We start from the raw sequence: 15,485 nt of genomic DNA, 5'->3' as shown, positions 1-15,485 counted from the left end.
AATGAGGGCGGGGTTGATGGGCCTTTACTCCACCTTTGTATTTTTATGATTGCAAAACTGATTCAAAGGTGGGCCTGTGCGTGAAAAAGTCGAAACCTATTGCTTGCTTTCCAGCCTCTGCCAAGACGCTCGTGGGCGCTGATATACTCAGTGTGCACGCGGTGAGTCACTCCCGCTCCTGTGCCATGATTCTGCGTTATCTTATTGTGACAAATCAGTTCATCGCTCTGTTCGTGTTGATTGGCACCTCCACCCTCGAGTTGTTCACAATCACTGCATCCTAATCTGGGTGGCTCGCCTCCCTTCCCTGGGCAGGGTTACTACGCACAAACATACTTCAGTGCCACAGAAATGCCCACTTCCCTCTGTGTGCTTTACGGGAGGTGGCAGCAGATTTCTGCACGCCTGGTCCCAACAGTTCTGTGGGAAGCAGGGTGTTTAGTGCAGGGATCCCGGTGTGTAGCAAAATGTCGACACAGAACCCTAAAATGTTGCTCATCATATGGTCCATACTGCTGCTTCCGTACTCGACAGCCATTACTTTTCCGCTGAAGAAAATAATGTGAATCCTTCCCTGATTGGTTTTCATCTGCACCACTCCTCCACGGGCACTTGTCCTTCATGGATTATGTGGCTCATGGACAAGGCACCTGGTTCCCATGATTAAGGCAGAATCCTCTTAAAAGGCGTTGTCACATCTGCAAGGAAAGCACGAGCTATCTAGAGGAGACCCCATTGAAGTTATGATCAGGAGGCCTAAAGTGACTATTGATGGGCACAGCATCTTGGAAAAAAGAGCAAGGCAGAGAGAGAAAACCTCTCTCTGCCACATGGCCTCCGTCCTGCCAGTGCTATTGCCTTCAGCCTTTGAAGACAAAGTGGAAAGTAAGTGTAATGGATGGTCCAAACTAGACTCCATAAACCCCACTAAAGGCCATCTAGCTCGAGTTAGTGAAACACAATGCATTTTGCTAACTCAAGCTTTTTAAGCTTCTAAAGTGTGAATTATTTCTGATTTGCAGAAAACGACACATTCTACTTGTGTAGTGTTATGGAAAGCTGAAAAAGTGTTGAAGTTGAGACAGTATGCGGGTTTTATAAGTATACTAGCTCTCTAGTGATCATTAACGGGGCAACCTGAACAATTTGGAATTGGCAAAGATACTATTGTACAAGTTTGTAACATGAACTCAGAAGAATTATGCAAAGGCAGAACTAGGGCATCTAGGAAAATGATATTTTGCGCTAATTGAGTATTGTAGATAAATGAAACCATGGCTGCGCATTATTGAAACTTTAATGGGCTCAGTATGAAAATCCAACTGCAATTGTTTTTCCCCTGCTTCTTATCTCTACTTATAACTATGCCATTTCTAGATTTCAGTCCCGTCGCAGGCTGGTACTGAGGGGCATCGCACTTCTCTGAAATATTCCTAAAAACTGTTTACATTTCACTCCACACAAAAATGGTCCCATGGAAAACATGTTGTAATGGAATGATTGAAACATGGGGTATTTGTCGAATTTGTTTGACATCATCCTGTGCACTGCCTGTTTCAAATGATTTCTGTGAAGACTGAATTTATTTTCATCCAATCTTCCTTTAGGCTTCACATAGCTGGACAGTCCTTCTTCTGATTTTCCAAGGTCCAGAAGTGTTCTGAAGAGGGTACTGGGTTGCCACAATTATGCCTAGTGCCAGCTGTCATTGGAAGAAACTCCTGACCACTGCCTAAACCATGGGGTAGAAGTTCCGAGAGGTGACCCTACCCCCTTAGTCATCACTCTCTATGTGTGGTGTTACTGTAAGCTATCCCACAGTATTCATTGTTCCCCAAAACCGTCATAGCAGGACACTTCTTCTCCTGGTCAGAGCTCCCTGTGCCCACCCAGAGGTGTGGCTATGGAAATGAGAAAACTGCCCATCATGGTCACTCTAAACAAGTTCTGGTGCAGCTTCCCCTCCCACTGAGGTTGGAGGCAAGCTGGCTCACATGAAAAAGGCAAAGCAGGCCGAGGAGTGAGCAGGGCCAGACTGGGAACCAAAACAGGCCTGGTAAACTGCTCGCCCCCACTCCCAAGGTGGGGGTGTGCGGCCGAGCTGTTTGCTAGGGCCGGTTTCAGCCAATTTTGATACAGGGGGGAGATATTGCAAGCCCCCACTAACAAAAACGGGATGCCAGGGGCCAAAGACCGGCCCCCACCAGGAAAACGCCCAGTGCCTGCACAGCCACTCCGGCCCTGGGTGTGAGCTACATCTGCCAATGAAAGGGTAGGCATCCTTTAAAGTTCAGTCAGTGGCTGGACATAGAATTCAAGGTCATCCTGCTCAATGAAGAAAAAACCTGTCCACGCCTTCAACCTTTGTCTACTATCTGGAAAGAATCCACATCTCACCACGGCCATCAGCAATCAAGAATCATTTTAAAATAGTAATAAAAAATTTGACCTGACCATTAAGTCAGATTTTTTATTACTTTATTTTATTTTATTTATTTTATTTTATGAAATTTTCATTGCGCAAACAAATACCCGAAGGTGTCTCGGCGCAGGTGTGGGCTAGCGGGACCGCAGCAACAAGATTCACTGGTTAAAACAGCCATGTCTTTAAGAGCCTCCGAAAACTCATCAGGTTGGGGGCATTTTTGATATTTAATGGCAGGAGGTTCCAAAGTTTTGGTGTGGCAACCAGGAAACGTCTGTCTCCCCAGGTTACCGTCCTTGTGCGTGGTACTGGTAAGAGGCAGGTGTTGGCAGATCTCAGTGACCTTATGGGAATGTACCGCTGAAAGGCCTCGGTCAGAAACTTGGGTCCGACGCCGTGTACTGCTTTATAGGCAATGCAGAGGGCCTTAAATTTAATTCGGCTCTCCACTCTGAGCCAATGAAGCTGGCGAATGGCGAGAGTGGTAGGCTGGCGGCGAGGGATGTGTAAAAGAATTCTAGCAGCCGCATTCTGCACTGACTGTAGTTTAGACAAGACAGATTTCTGAGAATTAAGAAAAAGAGCATTTCCATAATCCGTTTTAGAGAATACCAAGGTGGTAACTAGAGTCTTCCCTGCTGAGATGGGGAGGTAAGGCAGCAGTTTCTTGATTTTCTTTAAAATAAAGAAAGCAGAGGAGACAACCTTGTTGATATGGAGGTTGAATGTTAGCTTGCTGTCAAAGATGACTCCAAGATTCCTCGCCTTTTCAACTGGGACAGGTGGAAGGCCCAGCTGGTTAGGCCACCATGTGGAGGACCATTCTGGGGAGAGATTACCAAAGGTCATAACCTCGGTTTTGTCCGAGTTAAGCCTCAGGCAATTGGAAGACATCCACAAACTAACATCAAGCATAGCCTCCTGGAAATTAGCTGCCACCGCTGTGCCATTCTTATGGATCGCCAGCACCAGTTGGGTGTCATCTGCGTAAAATGTTAATCTGACCCCATGGGCCTTTATTACCCTCGCTAAGTCCGCTACGTAGATGTTAAATAACGTGGGACTTAGCGAGGAGCCCTGTGGTACTCCACAAGGTATTGCAGAGACGGGGGAATAGAAGTTACCCAACTTAACTGTCTGGGTGCGGTCGGCCAGGAAAGATGAGATGAGATCTCTGGCCGAACCGTTTATCCCCAGCGCTGTGACACGGTCGACCAAAATAGCATGGTCGACCGTGTCAAATGCTGCAGACAGATCCAGTAGAATCAAAATGGCCGCACCTCCCTGGTCCATAATGGCTCTAATTTCATCGGAAGCTTTTATTAAAGCGGTCTCCGTTCCGTGTCCTTTCCTGAAACCAAACTGCGTTTCGTCCAAAAGTTGGTGGGTGTCGACGAACTCTGAGAGTTGTTTGTTCATCAGAGCTTCGCAAATTTTGGCAGGAAAGGGGAGACAAGCAATTGGTCTGTAACTAACCGATGCAGTAGGGTCCAGGGAGGGCTTCTTTAGGAGAGGCTTAATAACAGCCTTTTTCCATGGAGCGGGATACTCGCCAGTTTGAAAGGCCGTGTTGCAGATTTCCATAAGCGGGTAAGATATTACCTTACTTAGGTTGGCCATCACTGAGGGAGGACAGGGGTCCAGAGGGGATCCAGACTTGGTGATGGAAATGAGTCTGCAAATTTGATCTTGTGTAGTAGAGCCAAATGACAGGAGGGGGTCATGGTCCCTGTAGGATATTTCATTGCTGCTAACAGTAGGTCTAATCCCTGCATCCCCACCAAAAGATGCATAAATATCTGCCACTTTGGTGGTAAAAAAAGTGGACAGAGCATTGCAAAAGGGCTGGGAAGGTTCAACTCCAAGGCCAGAGAGAGGGGTGGATAGAGAGGTAACCACTGAGAATAATTCTCTGGCCGAGTTCTTAGCATTCTCTATTTGAGTGGAGAAAAAGACCATTTTTCGAGCAGTAATAGCCCTTTTATATATAGTTAAAGCATCTTTGTAGGATTGCTTAGCTATGGGGCAATAAGATTTCCTCCAGTGTCTTTCTAAGTTCCTACAGTGTTGTCGGTGGAGTCTAAGCTCTTCTGTGTACCATGGCGCCGACGGAGATGCTCTGTTAGGTCGAATAGATTGTTCCGGGGCTACCTGATCAGCAGCATTTCTAATCCAGTCATGGAACTCGGAGGCTGTGGGGACAGAGTTAAATCCTCTGGTGAGGGAAGATAATGTCAGAGTATCTGCCATCTTGGGGATGTCAGCATTCTTCCAGGCACGAATTCCTGCCCTACTGGGTGGCCTGGACGAGGAGGGATTGACTGGGCGAGTCACACAATCATTTTTGTAGCAGCTCCCAAAGTGAAATTAAGCACTATAAGTTGTTCTAGTGGCACCCAGGGTTTTCCTAAGGAAGAGTCAGCCTTGTCACAGTGAAAAAAGACTTTTCCCCGCATGAGACCCCCACTCATCCCTACACCCCCTTCTTTCTTTTTCTTTTAAGGCTATGATATGCTCTGTTTATGGACTTGTATATGCTAATTTAAATAAATGCATATTTCTAACCCCACCGGCCGGTGGTTGAAAGTGAGAGTATTTGTGCATTATTTTCCTTTGAAGTTGTTTTTTGGAGTTCCCTCCTTGTTGAACTCTTGAAAATCAATAACAAGTCTTAAACATAAAAAAAATTTGAAGACTTTTCCTTGCCAGTACATGTAAACCATTAAATGCATGGCCTACCTTTTAAACAGCATGCCTGCTGCCCTAGGGCATTTGCGGCCTAAGTAGGAGTTATTTAAAAGGTACGTTTAGGCCTGGCAAAAAGTTTGTATAATCAGGTCGAAATAGCCATTTAAAACTGCATACTCAGTGTGAAATGCTGGGTTACTGATTGAAGGGTGTAATCCAAGTTCAAACCTGTCAGGCGAACCACAAAAATCACTAACTTAACCTGGGCTTAACCTTATGGTAGCTTCGCACAAAATAAGTAAGGCTTGACTTAGAGGCAAAGTGTAAAGTATTTATGCAGCAAACAAACAGTAATAAAGTAAAAATGCAACACAAGAAAAATTCCACACCAATTTAGAAGAATAGGGTACATATGTATAAATGATTTGACTTAAAAAAAACAATCAGTGGTTTCGGAATAATGCATTTTTAATGTTTTTAGCAAAATCTGACACCCAAAAGATCAAAGAGCTCTCTGTGGACATCCAGTTGTGCGAGAACGCGTCAAAGTAAAAAAATAAAGCCCATCACAATGGATCGCAGGTCACAGACTAGGGGCCAGATGTAGGTAAATCTTATTTACCGATTCTAAAATACCGAGTCATACCGAATCGGTATTTCAGAATCGGAAAATGAGATGTAGAAAAAAAATCGGTAATAATTACCGATTCGGAATCAGTCGGTATCCGATATCGGTATTTACCGAGTCGGAATTTACCTACTCGGTAAAATCCGATTCGGTAAAACCCAATCACACCAACGGGTCCATGGCCCATAGGAATGAATGGGTAGTACCGATTCGGAAAATACTGAGTAGGTAAAAACCGACTCGGTAATTACCGAATCGGTAAAATCCGAATCGGTAATTTGAAACTGACAAACATGTGAGCCTGTGAACCAATCAGGAACTCCAACCTAAAAACTTGGCTTTTCACCCGATAGGGCCCCCGCCTTTCCTTACTTCTGTTATGTAGTTGCCCCTGGAGGACCTCTTCGCCAAAGCGCCGGGACACTCCGTCCGGAGTAGCTGTTGCGCTATAGAAGAATGTGTTAACATAACATAACATAACAACCACACCCAAATCCAAAGCCACTGGGGAACTAACCAATCAGATCCAAGCACCCCTCCCCAGTACCTGGGACTGGCCACGCCCATGCAGGTGCAGAAACCAACAGTCAGGAGAGCAGGAGGACAGAGTGTGGAGCAGGCTTCCCTGAGCTAACCAACACAGCGCCATGGAGAGTCAGGAGGCACAGAGGGATGCTGCAGAGCGCAAAAGGAAGCAGAAGTTTAGCCAAGAAGAACTGCAGGTGCTTGTATCAAAGGTGGCAAGCAATTACAGCAAGATATTTGGGAAGCAATCTCTGCATGTAGCAGAATCCATCAAGCGCAGCACCTGGATAGAAATACAAGGCAAGGTAAATGCCATTGGTGTCACCCACCGTGACCTTGAAGATCTGAAAAAACGGTGGTATGACATCCGCATAATCACAAAGAAGAAACTTGCTGCCCACCGCAAGGAAAGTGATGTAACAGGGGGAGGAAGAAACCGAGCCCCAAGTCTCAGCGACATCGAGGAGATGGTGGCATCCACCCTTGAGCAGGAATGCATCCACGGCATCGGGGACGCTGACAGCTCAGCAAGAGGCGCAAAGAAACAAGGTAAGATGCAAGTACATTGTCATTTACCCATTTACCTATTCCCCTCACACACTCTGTGTGCCCAAATCAGACTCCAGAACAGGTTTAACTAATGTCCTGCAATGCATCCTGGGAAATGTAGTCATGTGTAGATACCTCAGAGCAGTCAGCATGCATTGCAGCAAGGGGAGCAACAGACAACTAGCATAGGCAAATGAGAGACAGGCAAAGGTGCTATAGAAGTGTGTTTTATCATGAGACACAGGTGAACAACTCCACTGACACAATGTCCATGTCTGTCCACAGGAGAGTCAATGCGCAGCACAGCAGAGGATAGAGAGAAGAGGAGGGAAGGAGCAGGACCAAGCACATCACACGGAGGGAAGGACCAAGAGCAGGCAGCCCTTTCACCTGAGGAGCCTACATCACCACATCCACAGTCCCCTCTCTTATTCGGGAGTCAGGAGACAGGAGTGGCTGAACATTCACCCACCCCCACAACACCATCCCCAGTGCTGGGAAGGGCAAGGTGCCGTGATGTGCCCCCTCGCAGAATACTTGAAACATCTGAGGAGGAGGAGGTGGAGGGTGACACACAGGAAACAGGCAACACCGAACAGCTGCCCACTCCCAGAGTTACGCGGGCCAGTGTCCGAGGGCGAAGGCCACGGGAGGCAGAGGATGTGCATCAGGTTCAGGGGGTCTTCTGCGGACTGGAGGCCACCATGGTCAAAGTTCAGCGCCTGCAGGCAAAAGCGATGATGGGGGTTCAGAGGCAGGCACGCACAACAAACAAGAAGCTCGATGCAGTAGGCAAAGGGCATAGGGGAAATGGCAGAGAGCATGCAGTCAATGGCGTCTGGCATTTCTGACATTACACAGTGCATGACTGTCCTGTGTGACAAGTTGGACAGGGACCATTTAGAGAGACGCAAGGCTCGTGTGGATGTGCGGCAGCAGACAAAAGCCCTGAACAGGTTTGCTACTGCTACCACCGTGCTGTGCAGACGGTCAGTGGTGATGCAGGATGTCATAGTGCAGTGCTGCAACAATTTATCTGAAGGAAAGCCAGGATGACCTCTGCAATGGAGCTCGTGCTCGCTCAACAGACTGGCACTGGAGGCGACACTTGTGTGGACTACATTCTATTGGGAGACCTCAATTTTCACCGGGAGAAAAGCAACGACAACAACACCACCACCCTTCTGGACAATCTCGCCAACCTCGGACTCAAACAACTTGTTAATACCCCCACCCACTACGCAGGTCACACACTCGACCCCATCTTCACCTCCAGCAAACATATCTCCTTCAGTCACACCACAACTCTCCATTGGACGGACCACAGCTGCGTTCACTTTATCTACAAAAAAACCACAACCCACAACCACCCCCAACCCACTCTGCGAAGAAACTGGAACAAAATCACCACCGACCAAATCTCCTCATCGCTTCTCCAAAACCCCCCTGCCCACTCTTCAAACGCCAACCAAGCAGCCATTAACCTCACTCAATGGCTAACCAACAGCGCTGACAACCTAGCACCCCTGAAAAAACGTCAAATCAAACTAGGCAGCAAAAACGCCCCTTGGTTCAATGATGATCTTAAGAAATCCAAGAAACTCTGCCGCTCCCTTGTGAAGGCCTGGAAAAAAGACCCAAACTCCAGCACCAGGGACGCCTTCAAAAACGCCAACCGCAGACACCACCAACTGATCCGGACTGCCAAGAAAGCCGCTTTCAAAGACCGACTTGACAACAACGCCCACAACAGCAAGGAATTATTCAACATCGTCAAAGAGTTTACCAACCCCACTGCCAACTCCAACGATATCACTCCCTCTCAAGCCCTTTGCGACTCCCTAGCCTCGTTCTTCCACGACAAAATCGCAGACATCCACAACAGCTTTGACAACCAACCCGGAGACCAACACACCCAACCTTCTGCAGTACCTTCACCCCCCTTGAACATCCTTAAGGACTGGAACCCAATCTCCACTGAGGACACCATCCGCCTGATGAACTCCATCCACTCAGGATCCCCCACAGACCCATGCCCTCACCACATCTTCAACAAAGCAGATTCCATCATAGCACCACACCTCCGAGACGTCATCAACTGCTCCCTCAACTCCGCCACATTCCCGGAAATCTGGAAACACGCCGAACTCAGCGCCCTTCTGAAAAAACCCACAGCTGACCCTACCGAACTCAAAAACTACCGCCCCATCTCGCTCCTTCCATTCCCGGCCAAAGTCATCGAGAAAGCTGTCAACAACCAACTCGCCGCCTTCCTCGAAACCAACAAATCCCTCGACTCCTCACAGTCCGGCTTCCGGGCCAAACACAGCACTGAGACCGCACTCATCGCAGCAACAGACGACATTCGAACTCTACTGGACAATGGTGACACAGTCGCCCTCATCCTCCTCGACCTCTCCGCAGCCTTCGACACAGTCTGTCATAGCACCCTTATACAACGCCTCAGAAACATCGGAATCCAAGGAAAAGCACTGGAATGGATCACCTCGTTCCTTGCCGAAAGAACTCAGAGAGTCCGCCTCCCACCATTCAAGTCAGAGGCCACTGAAGTCATTTGCGGCGTCCCGCAAGGATCTTCACTCAGCCCCACCCTCTTCAACGTATACATGAGCCCCCTAGCGGCCATCGCACACCAACACAACCTCAACATCATCTCCTACGCTGATGACACTCAACTGATCCTCTCACTCACCAAAGACCCTAACACCGCTAAAACGAACCTACATGAAGGAATGAAAGAAGTAGCTGAATGGATGAAGCACAGCCGTCTGAAACTGAATTCAGACAAAACAGAAGTACCTCCCCCTCCGCTTGGGACGACTCTTGGTGGCCAGAGGCCCTTGGAAAAGCACCCATCCCGACGGACCACGCACGGAACCTGGGCGTCATCCTGGACTCCTCACTCTCGGTGACCAGACAAGTCAACGCCGTTTCATCATCTTGCTTCAACATTCTTCGCATGCTCAAAAAAACATTTTGCTGGATCCCCACCGAAACCAGAAAAACGGTCACCCACGCACTGGTTACAAGCCGCCTGGACTACGGAAACACCCTTTACGCCGGTACCACAGCAAAAGTTCAGAAAAAACTCCAACGCATCCAGAACGCTTCAGCCAGACTCATACTAGACATCCCGCATAAAGACCACATCTCTGGCCACCTGAAAAAACTCCACTGGCTCCCAGTCAATAAGAGGATAACATTCCGCCTCCTAACCCATGCACACAAAGCACTTTACGAACTTGGACCCGAATGCCTCAACACACGACTTTCCTTCTACACCCCCTCCCGCCAGCTACGCTCCTCCAACCAAGCCCTTGCCGTTGTACCTCGCATCAACAAAACCACCATGGGAGGAAGATCCTTCTCCTACCAGGCAGCTAAAACATGGAACTCACTTTCCACTCACCTTCGCCTCACTCAGAACCACCTAGCATTCAGAAAGCAACTTAAAACCTGGATATTCGACAAGTAATCCCCCACCCTTCTTCAAGCGCCTTGAGACCCTCTGGGTATGTAGCGCGCTATATAAATCAATTGAATTGAATTGAATTGAATTGTGTTGGAAAGTGAGGGGTCCACCAGCAGGAGTGGTGCAAGCACTCCTGTGCAAGACTTACGTAGGAGCGGCAGGCGTCGGGGAAGTGAGACAGGCCACACTGAGAACATTGACTCACAGCCACAGCAGTCCCGCCCTGTGGTCCGTGGCCACAAACAATGACTTTGCCCTCCACCCGAAGAAGAAGTCACGGTGGTGTTAACCGTGACAACACAGTCATGGACTGTTTGATATTGTGTGCCGAATGTGTGCTATCAATGCAGTAGCATAGTGAAAATTAAACTACTTACACAAATTACTTTGCCTGCCTGTGTCTCATTACTCACTCAGAAATATAGCTGTGTAACCTCTTCCCGTCTCAGTCTCCCATCTGTAGCTGCTGCTGCCACCGTAGCATGGGGCTCTGCCTCCTCTGTGTCGTCATCAATGTCCTCATGATGTGTGATCTCCACATCTGTGCCTTCCTTTGTTGCGAGATTATGTAACATAGCACATGTCGCTATGATCTTGCAGCAGATGATTGGGGTGTACTGCCGTGCCCCTCCACTCTTGTGGAGGCAGCGAAACCTGCTCTTAAGGAGTCCAAATGTGCGCTCCACAACGTTTCGTGTAGATCTGTGAGCCACATTGTATCGCCTTTCACTCCTGGTGGATGGGTTGAGGTAGGGAGTGAGCACAAAGGACCGCAGGGCATATGCACTGTCACCTAGGGGGGAGAAAGAATGACATTAATTGCATGTACATGAGATGTAGATCTGCTGTGAGTGTCATTGTGTGTCAATGTGAATTACCTAGCAGGTATCCATTTCCAAAATCTCCGGCAAGTAGGCGTGTGTATATTCCACTATTCTTGATTATGTAAGAATCATGGGTACTTCCGGGGAACTTGGCTACGATGTCTGTGATGAGATTCCCTGCGTTATATATGACCTGGACGTTGATGGAGTGCGTCGACTTGCGGTTTCTGTATATGTGCTCTGTGGCTGCAGGTGGACAGAGTGGGACGTGGGTACCATCGATGCAGCCTATCACTTGAGGGAAGTGTGCCAGGTGATAGAAGTCTGTCTTGGTTTTGGCTAATTCTGCTGGTGTTGTAGGGAATGAAATGTAATGCCCCATCTTCTGCATCATTGTGTCAAGAAACCTCCTGAAGAAGCGGGACAGGCAGCCCTGGGACACACCACCGACTGCAGCTATCACACTCTGGTAGCTCCCAGAGGCCAGCAGGTGTAGGCTACATAGCACCTGGACATGGGGTGGGATGGCGTGGGCCCTGGGTGTTGGGTGCTCCAGGAGTGGGTGTGGGTCCCTGATCAAGTCCTTGATGGTTTGGGGATGTAGCCTGTACCTCTGGAGTATTTCAGGCTCTGTCAGTTGGAACAGTGTTATCCTCTGCCTGTACACTTGTTCCTCCCTTTGCCATTCTCTCTCTTCTGCTGCCTGTAGTCTTTGCCGTCTTGCTATGACGTAAAAAGCCGCCATTATGATTCCAGAGGTGCATTTTGGGTCTCTTTTTATGGCCCTCCCCTGGTTACCACCTGCATTCAATCCATGGTAAATACCGACTCATAAATACCGATTTTCTGCAAAATCAGTATTTTTGGGCTTTCCTACATCTCCATGGCCTGCTTTTACCGTTTCTTATTTACCGATTCGGAAAATAAGAATTCAGTATATTAGAATTCGATAGATTCCGCCTCGGTATTTTACCGATTCATATTTACCGAGTCGGTATTATTCCGACTCATATTTACCGAGTCGGTATTATTCCGACTCATATTTACCGAGTCGGTATTATTCCGACTCGTGTTTTCCGATTTGGTAAATATTGGGCTCCTACATCTCATTTCATGGTTACCGGTCGGTAACGGCCGATTTTACCGATTTTAGGCAGTTACCGACCTGTAATTGGCGACCTACATCTGGCCCAAAGAGTGGATTGGGCTAGGTCAGAGCTTACTTTCTTGGTTAGAGGAAATTCTAGAAAAAAAAATTCTGAGAAGGTAAAGATCAGCAGGACAAGGCTGAAGGCAGTCTCCGAAGAGGGAGCGTCATCGTTTGGGAGCCACTGGATGAAGTCGCCATGAAGATTTCAGCATTCAGACTCTTTTTTGGAAGTAGAAAATCTTAAGGTGGATAAAGCTGGAGGCTGTAGCTGACAAGAACTAAATGTGGCCAGATACTCCTTCACTGCGGGACCACTGAACAGGATGTGCTGTGGTAGAGAATAATGTAGTGGGTGCACCAAAGTCAGGCATAACAGTGATGCACTGTGGGTGAATATATGAGCACGTTGGTCACAGTCTTTCCTTAGGTTCTCAGAGCAGTTCTTAGAAAAAAATGTCTAAGTTCCAAGTTTTGGATTTTGGCTATCTGGGCACATGTAGCACCACCATCAGGGGTCCAGGACTGGAGCGGCACCACTTGGGGGGATAGGACTCACTGAGGATGGGTCCAGGTGTGGGTTCAAGATGGGGGAAGCCAGATATGTCCTGGTTTCCCCAAACAGGAGGACAGCAGACTAACCTTCGCAGTCACTCTGGTAGTCCAGGGTTCAGGTGATAATGCAGGACTCGAGGAGCAGGGCAGGCGTCTGAGGATTCAACCCAAGCTCCATGCATCAAAGCAATCCTTTTAAGTTCAACAAAGCAGTTTTCTAGAGTACACGACTGGCCTCAGCAGCAAGAAGTCCTTTGAGAGTTCTTTTGCAGGTCTAGAGAGTGAACAGAAGATTGGGTCGAAGGATCCCCTTTATATACATGGTGCCTTCTTTGAAGTAGGAGAAGTTTCTAGAGGTTTTTCTTTGAAGTGTTTGAAATTTCCTGTCTGACCTGCCCTGGCTTCAAGGTGACTGCATGAACAATGCAATGGTGAAAAGTCCTTTGTGTGAAGGCAGGACACAGCCTAATGAGTTGCAAGTGGGGCAGTGCACAGCGGCGCCCCCATCCTGCCAGCTGATGGCCCATTCAGGCACCCCCAATGCCTCTATTGTGTGACTGTCTGGGAGGAATAAACAAAGTACGACTGCTAACTACACTCAGTCATGTGACGTACAACAGGCTGCAGGCACCAAACAGCAAGGGCAGAAAAATTTAAACTTTCTAAAAGTGCATTTTCAAAATTGCAATTTAAAATCCGACTTTACCATTAAAGAGGATTTTAATTTACAATTTCATAGATATAAAACATGGAATGCTTACCTGTTTCCAATCAAACTTGCACTTATTGAATGTATGTTATAACATTAATAAGACACACAATTGATTGACGGAATGCAAAACAAATAAAAGCATTCACCCCCAGTCAAGAGATCTGGGTTTAATCCATCATTCTTTTGCTCACCATGCCACCGTAGATTCGATCTGGCCATATGCAAATCCTCATTGACGCAGGGTCAAGACTGATTTGCATATGGCTGAGTCCAAACTGGAATGGCTTGGTGAGCAAAAGAATGATGGATTAAACCCAGATCTCTTGACTGGGGTTAATGTTTGACATTGTTCTGCATCCTGTCCATCAATTTTTCTTTTTGCATTTGTCACCCCGAGTGGGACGAGTATGCTCAGACTGGGGTCCTGTTCTCCCCATGCCACTGGATACAAGCTATCCTGGCTGATGAGGGGTGAAACTGCGAAACCGGTCCTATGATGCTTGTTTCCAGTCCAGGGAGGACCTGGCCTGGCAGTTCGGGCTGCACTATTCCCATCAGGGGCAGGGTCAAGACTGATTTGCATATGGCTGGGTCCAAACTGGAATGGCATGGTGAGCAAAGAAATTATGGATTTAGGCCCAGTTCTCTGTACTGGGGTGAATGCATGACATTGTTTTGCATTCTATACATCAATTGTTCTTTTTGCATTGGTCACCCTGAGTGGGACGGGTATGCCCAGATGTGGGTCCCGTGCTCTCCATGCCCCTGGAGTCAAGCTATCCTTGCTGATGAGGGGGAAATCCCGAAACCGGATGTAGGATGGGTCAAGACTGATTTGCATATGGCTGGGTGCAGACTGGAATGGCATGGTGAGCAAGAAAATGATGGATTTAGGCCCAGATCTGTGTACTGTGGTGAATGTTTGACACTGTTCTGCATCCTGTCCATCAATTGTTCTTTTTGCATTTGTCAGCCCGAGTGGGACGTGTATGCTCAAACGTGGGTCCTGTGCTCTCCATGCCACTGGATTCAAGCTATCTTGGCTGATGAGGGGTGAAACCCCGAAACCGGTCATGGGATGCTTGTTTCTAGTCCAGGGAGGACCTGGCCTGGCAGTTCGGGCTGGAGTGTTCACATTGGGCACAGGGTCAAAACTGATTTGCATATGGCTGGGTCCAAACTGGAATTACACGGTGAGCAAAAAAAACTATGGATTTAAGCCCAGACTCAGTACTGGGGTGAATGTATGACATTGTTTTGCATTCTATCCATCAATTGTTCTTTTTGCATTTGTCACCCTGAGTGGGACGGGTATGCCCAGACGTGGGTCTGGTGCTCTCCATGCCACTGCAGTCAAGCTATACTTGCTGATGAGGGGTGAAATCCCAAAACCGGACATAGGATGCTTGTTTCCTGGCCTGGCAGTTCGGGCTGGACAGTTCCCATTGGGCACAGGGTCAAGACTGATTTGCATATGGCTGGGTCCAGACTGGAATGTCGTGGTGAGCAAAAAAATGATGGATTTAGGCCCAGATCTGTGTACTGGGGTGAATTTGTGACATTGTTCTGCATCCTGTCCATCAATTGTTCTTTTTGCATTTGTCACCTCAAGTGGGACGGGTATGCTCAGACGTGGGTCCTGTGCTCTCCATGCCACTGGATTCAAGCTATCCTGGCTGATGTGGGGTGAAACCCCGAAACCAGTCCTAGGATGCTAGTTTCCAGTCCAGGTTGGACCTGGCCTGGGAGTTTGGGCTGGAGTGTTCCCATTGGGCACTTGGTCAAAACTGATTTGCATATGGCTGGGTCCAAACTGGAATTACACGGTGAGCAAAACAAACTATGGATTTAAGCCCAGACTCAGTACTGGGGTGAATGTATGACATTGTTTTGCATTCTATCCATCAATTGTTCTTTTTGCATTTGTCACCCCGAGTGG

This window comes from Lissotriton helveticus, chromosome 8 (assembly GCF_964261635.1).
Source record: "Lissotriton helveticus chromosome 8, aLisHel1.1, whole genome shotgun sequence".
NCBI classification, from domain to species: Eukaryota; Metazoa; Chordata; class Amphibia; order Caudata; family Salamandridae; genus Lissotriton; species Lissotriton helveticus.
Note: the sequence above shows the minus strand (reverse complement) of the source record.